Genomic DNA, 7,184 nt, shown 5'->3' on the forward strand with positions numbered 1-7,184 from the left:
AAATAGAGGAAAGTTCAAGAGTGATTAGTTATAAATATCCAGTGAGACATTAAATATAGTATCTCAGAAAAGGAACAGTAGATTCTAGAGTAAGATAATGGCTTGTATCATAAGGCCAAGAACTAACTTGAAAGGTAGAATCACAGGACTCCTCTTTCAAAAGAGATTAAAGGAGAATGAGAAAACATTGTTAACAAAACAGGGTCATCAAAAAAGTTGGAGGGCATGGACTTCAAATAAAACCTAAGGATTTGTAAATTGGAGGTGGCTTCGTCTCTTAATTAGTTGATACTTAAGGTAGGTGAAATGATTGTAGATGGAGTAAATTCTAAAAATTGGAGTAGAAAATTACTGGAAATTTCATTAAAAGTTTTCATTTTCTCCATTACGTAGAAGGCAAAGTTAATCCACTGCAGTCAAGGAGACAATGGAAAAAGGTGTCAAAGGTGATTGGTAAGTGTTTAGAATGACTGATAAAAGTAGTGGGGGAAGGAAATAATGAGGTATTGCTGAATACCCTGTAGGTCTCACTACTAAAAAGTTTTATTTTGTATATTTTATCTATTGTCTGTTTGCTTTTCAAAAAGCATCATACAATGCTGAGTAGTAATTAATCTAAATGTGACCTATTGGCATGGATTACAGCAAGGAGTTGAGCAATCTTTACTAGATTTGAAGAAGCTCCGGAATTTTAAAGATAGGGTTTTGGATAAGCCATTTAACAGATATTCACCTATAATCTAAGGAATCATTAACTCATAAAAGTGTTGGGGGTTTTGAGGCATTTTGTGTATGTTACACTTTATATAAATATGAGAAAATATGAGTTCTTCAAGAAATTAAATCTTATGAAGAATATGCTCTATACTTAGGATATCAAATACTTAGAAATTGAAGTTATAATAGGAATTTCTGTTATAGTCGTATTTGAAGTAGTTGGAAATTCACTTTTCTTTTTAGACAATGTTACTTTTATTAACTGAACCACATTTTTCATATCATAATATGTATATATGTGAGATATATTTTGATTTGCCAAGTTATTCCGTGATGAGAAACAATAGTGATGACATTTTATATTGATTTGACAGAGAATGACTTTGAGTAACTGTATTTCTGTGTTTGCAAATAAATATGGTTAAAAGTTGAGTATTTCTACTCTCAATATACACAAAGAATTACTACTAACTAGTAAAGTGATTAGCATTGACTTGGAACAAACTTTCTTCCAGATTCTTTATCAACACTCATTAAAAAAGAGATGTATTAAAAACATTTTTATAATGTTTTTCAAAACATAGACAAGATTGGGCTGCCTGGGTGGCTCAGTCAGTTATACGTCTGACTCTTGATTTTGGCTCAGGTCATGATCTCATGGTTCATGAGGTCAAGCCCGGCATCGGGTTCTGCACTGACATCATGGAGACTGCATGGTACCGTCTCTCTCTTCTTATCTCTGCCCCTTCCCTGTTCGCACTCTTTCTCTTTCAAAATAAATAATAAACTTAAATAAAAAATTGAACAGGATCAGATGAAACATTTCTTTTTTTTTTTAATTTTTTTTTAAATGTTTTATTTATTTCTAGGAGAGAGAGAGAGAGACAGCATGAGCAGGGGAGTGTCAGAGAGAGAGGGAGTCACAGATTGAAACAGGCTCCAGGCTCTGAGCCGGCAGTCAGCACAGAGCCCGACGCGGGGCTCGAACCCACGAACCGCGAGATCATGACCCAAGTGAAAGTCGGACATTTAACCGACTAAGCCACCCAGGCGCCCCAGGATCAGATGAAACATTTCTAAACTATCATGATTAATGTTCTAACCCTGAAATAATTCAAATAAAACATTATAATGTGAGTTCATAGTCTGAGTATGCTGTGCCATTGGCTTACATTGTCAGTTTTAAATAATACTAATAATGTAAACATCTTTAGAAGAAATAGAATTTGAGTAACAGAAAAGTGGCTTCATGTCAGCATTTGAAGACATCATCATAGAATATTAAGTTTTAAAAGAAATCTTTTCCTCGCAAAAGTAAAGGACCTTTCACCACATCCCTAAAGAAGGTAAGTATTCCAATGGTTATAGGAAATTCTTTCAGGCAGTACTTAAAATATCTCCTCCAATCTGAATAAATACTGGCCACTTTTTCTCACTCTCAAAAAGATCAAATCCAAAAGAAATACAGCATAATAAATGAAAGCACTGGAAAACAAAATGTTACTTTTTTTAGATGGAATCGGCTGGAAAATGAATCACCTACCTAGCAAATCCTGTGACTGGCATGCAGCAACCACTAAAACATGCTGCATGAATGAATGAGTGAATGAGAAGAACACAGAAAATTCTTTCCTCTGCTATTAGACAAACGCGGATGACCGACCACAAGTTCTGTACCAGTGAAACTTAAACCAGAAACACTCTTCTTATTTGTAAATGGGAATAATAAAACCTCTTGTAATTTTGACAAAAAGATCAAGTGAGACTTTTATGCATATCACCTAAAAGCTTTTTGGGGTTTGTTGTTGTTTTTTGTATAATAGGAAATTTTATCATTAAACGTAAATCCCTTCTCTCTTCCTCCAACACATTTCTGATAATTTGATCTGTTAATTTTATAAGGACAAGTTTTTCATTAACTGGATTTAGGTTTTTTCTTTTCTTTTTCTTTTTTTTGAGGTTTTTTTTTTTAAATGTTTGTTTATTTTGAGAGAGAGAGAGAGATTGACAGAACATGAGCAGGGGAGGGGCAGAGAGAGAGGGAGACACAGAATCCAAAGCAGGCTCCAGGCTCCCAGCTGTCAGCACAGAGCCCGATGTGGGGCTTGAACTCCCAAACTGTGAGATCGTAACCTGAGCCAAAGTCAGACACTTAACCAACTGAGCCACCCAGGCACCCCTAGGTGTTTTGTTTTTTCTATCTATAAATTGTGTTGAAATAAAACATTTAAGATTTTCTTAACTTCTGAATTCACAAAATATTGTAAGAATCTTATATTACAACCAGTACAAGTAGAAAAAGAACTAAACTTAGGTAGTGTTAAGTACTCTTTTACAAAAATTCAAGTGGGATTTTATTTTAAAACAAACTTCCACAGAAATCCAATTTCCTAAAACATTATCTCTCTGGAGAAATGATAAAGATTGAAATGCAAAATACAAGGTCCCCTTATTCCAGCACAGATTAATAAAATTTGGGGACCTGAATGTTGTGGGCCTTATGGTCAGATAATGTCTGGATTTGTTTGTAGAGGCTAAAAATCTGAAAAATTTAATAGAGAATTAGAGCACGTCATTGAAACAGTACATAAATTGACATTCTCATAGACAGATAAATGCTGGCTTATAATGTTCAAACTGTAAGGAGTATCTAGTATCTGAACTTCAAACAACACAAAAATTCCATTTATGAATTGACCTCTTTACTACCCTAGAAAGAGCTTATGGAATAAAACTGGAATTCCACTATTATTCATATGCTAGAATTCATAACCTCACCTCAATGTGAAGTTGAAAAGTATTTCACATATTTTTATACTGGAAGAAGTATCTCAAATGCCCATCGCTAGATAAAGCAAGGCTTAGAATGTCAGGAAGAGCTAGAATCAAGTTCATGAGAGACCAATTTACAAACGTGATGGCACAAATAGCTGTAAACATCACCACTGGATTCTCTCTCTTGGTGAAACTGATAAGGCATGAAAATGAAGAAATGGCAACTGTGAGTGACTCCCTCTGTGAATAAAGATACACTTACACGGTCCAGATTCTAAATAAAATTGTGAACTTGGGAAGCCAGAAGTCATGCAATTACACTGTTAAGTGGACTCTCACAATGAACTCCTCGTGAGTTCAAATAATTAATTTCCCCAACCACAACTGAGATGATCTCTAGAGTAATACCTCTTAAGATTTAATGTGCATATAAACCACTTGGGGATCTTGTTAAAAATGAAGGTTTTGATTGAGTAGGTCTGAAGTAAGACCTAAGTTTTCACATTTCTAACAAACTCCGAGGTGATGTTAATGCTGCTGGTGTGCAGAAAAAACTGAATAACAAGGATGTGCCCAGACCCAGCCTTGGAAACAAGTCGGTATCTGCACATTTAGTTGGTTTCCAATGAAGCAGAATACATCAGCAGATAGACAGTCATGATTACTAAACTGCATATTCTCTGGTATTTCAAAGATTGCAACAAAATGGAATAACGTGGTGTTCACTCTAGATTGCTAGAAATACCATGGCTCAATATAAAACCATGTTCTATTTAGTTCCACAATGGCAGCCTTAGAAGCAGCTGTTCCAGGGAACTTTAAAAACTAATCATCTGTGGGCCCCATCTCAGATCTGGTAAATCAGAAATTCTACAGTACATTTCAATGTGAAGTCAACCTGGGTTAATATCTAAGGGTTCTTATTCACCTTACTAGAGCCAAAAGCCTATGGAAAAAAAGAATTAAGATCTAAGACCTCATGTCTCCACAAGAATTTTTTCTTCTCAAGTTTCAAGTTGGTAAAAGGGACATTGGTGGGCCCAGAGAGACAAGCTAACCTGGGTAACAACGTAAAGAATGTTAAACAGTGTGATCATCTAAGCAGAAGAATGGAGACATTTTAAGACTAAAATTTAAAAAAAATCAGACTCTGCTGGTGCTCCTGGGTGTCTCAGTCTGTTAAGTTTCTGATTTCGACTCTGGTCAGGATTTCATGCATGGTTCTTGGGTTTGGGACCCATGTCAGGCTCTGTGCTGACAGCTCAGAGCCTGGAGCCTGCTTCAGACTCTGTGTCTCTCTCTTTCTGTCCTCCTCTCCCTCTTGTGTTCTGTCTGTCTGTCTCTCTCTCTCTCTCAAAAATAAATAAACATTAATTTTTAAAAAAGTAAAAAAAATAGACTGCTTCTCCCTGCCTCACATCCTGTCCCCAACAAATTGATACATATCTACTCAAATGAAACTGCAATGAGGATAAAAGAAAACACAGTAAAGCCTTGGATTGTGAGTAATTTGTTTTGTGAGTGTTCTGCAGAATGAGCAGACATTTCTAGTAAATTTTAATTGATAAACAAGCTATCTCTCTCAATACGAGTAGTATATAATGCCGAATGTCACATGATCACAACTGAACCAATGGTGGTGGCTCTTCTCCTTCTCCTTCCTCCTCCTCCTCCTCCTTCTTATTCTTATTCTTATTGTTCTCTCTCTCTCTCTCTCTCTCTCTCTCTTTCTCTCTGTCTCTCTCTCTCTCTGGGATTGTAGGTAATCATCTCCCATGCTCAGATGCTCCATCTCAGGTCATGATGTTTGGCACAGATCAGTGATTTTTCAGAACACTGGAAGGTGCCCACAATTGGCACTAGCATATTTTTTGTCACTTCAAAGCACCTATGGATGGTTCTTTGCTTTGTCATACAAGGGTAAGCTTAGGGATGCTTTGCTTCATTCTAGGTCAGGCTGCCTAGAGGTTAGAGACTCTTCACTCTGCTACCTTATTGCCAGTTACATTAAATACAGTATATGATAAGAGTTTATTAATACTGTACTTTAGTAAAAATACACAACACAATAATCCTCATGCAGAAAAGGTCAAATAAAGGCAGTAAGAAGGAGATGATTATAGTGGAAGTTAGGAAGTAACTCATCAGTAAATAAGAACTAGGTATGCATGTGGCCGAAATTGCAATATTTTATAAGAAGTCTATGTCTGCATCTTGTCTGCAGAGGAAGAAGAGAAAAACACAGAGGAACCCCTCACTTCAGACGAGATTAGGGAGATGTGTAAAATGTGGGAAGCAGTGCAAAATTTTGTAGAAAAGCACCACCCAAATAAGGTTGTAGCAAAGCGAATGATGAATCTCTTTAATGAGAATGCATTGATCCATTTCTGCAAAATGGAAGGAAAAAGATTCCATTGAGCCAATAGATAGCAGTGATTCTTTCAGTGATAGTGACAGTTGCACTACACAATAACCCTCCTCTCTTGTCTCCCTCACACCAACCACAAAGGCTTTCAAAGGTAAGTGCAGGTTCATTTGTTTATTTTTCTTTCTATTTTATATTTTCATTATTATTTTGTATTATATTACTATATTGAGATCATTTTATATGAATATTTTTGCGTTGTGGAACAAATCGTCTGAGTTTCCATTATTTCTTATGGGGAAACTTGCTTTGATAAACAAATGCTTCAGATTACAAGCATGTTTCTGGAACTAATTATGCTTGCAAAGAAAGGTTTTACTGTATAAGCTTTTATCATCTTTCTTTCTTTACCAACTAAAGAAAACTATTTTTTGGCAGCTCTGGCTTTCTTTGAAATCTCTCACTTATGAAAAGAGGTGTTAAAACAGGTAGCTGGAAGAGGTGTTTGCTTAGATAAGCAAAACTAAGGAAAGTGAACAGAACTGGAAGAGAAAAGCCAACGGGGTATATGCACATTAGAAGGATTCATGGCATTGCTAAGTCTCTGTGCATTGGCCAAACCAGGCAAACGAAGGCTTACAAAAATTTTATCTGATGAGGAAAACTTTGATTTGCTGAACTGACTCATACTTGCTTTCATAAATAAGACATAATTTTTTCCTAAATCAACAAATGATTCTCTAAATCAAAAGTAATAATGGGATTCTAATAGGTAATTTATTCAATTATTTTTTAAATGTTATAATTATTAAGTGAAATGGCATATTTTCTAGATGGAAGTTTGTTAAAGCTTATTATAATTCATGTTAATATCTATAACCCATTAAATCCCTGTGATTTTATTCAAATATTTGCTATCTCTAGATTTACATAATGCTATTAAAGATTAAATATATATGAAAGTTTCAAATTGGGCTTTTTTGGTTTAGTTAGTAATCAGTTAGGTAAATGCTCAATATTTCTGCCTTATAGACACATTTTGAGACTCAAGAATGCATATTTAATAAAACATTCTTTTGAATCAAATAAACTATATGTTATTAGGTTTTTGAATATTTTTTCTTAAATTAAATGTCATGTTTTTTATTAATCCATTTGTTAAATTAAAAAATCTTTATTATGTGACTGAATCTTTGTGTGAATTTTGTACAGAAAACAAAACTATGGCTTATTATACAAAGAGTGTTTTACATATCTACATATAAAATGCACTACTAATTTCTAATTGCAGATATATTCTTTATTTTCTATTGTTACTTTATGTTCT

This window comes from Hyaena hyaena, unplaced genomic scaffold (genome assembly GCF_003009895.1).
Source record: "Hyaena hyaena isolate Hyena2069 unplaced genomic scaffold, ASM300989v1 scaffold_881, whole genome shotgun sequence".
NCBI lineage: Eukaryota > Metazoa > Chordata > Mammalia > Carnivora > Hyaenidae > Hyaena > Hyaena hyaena.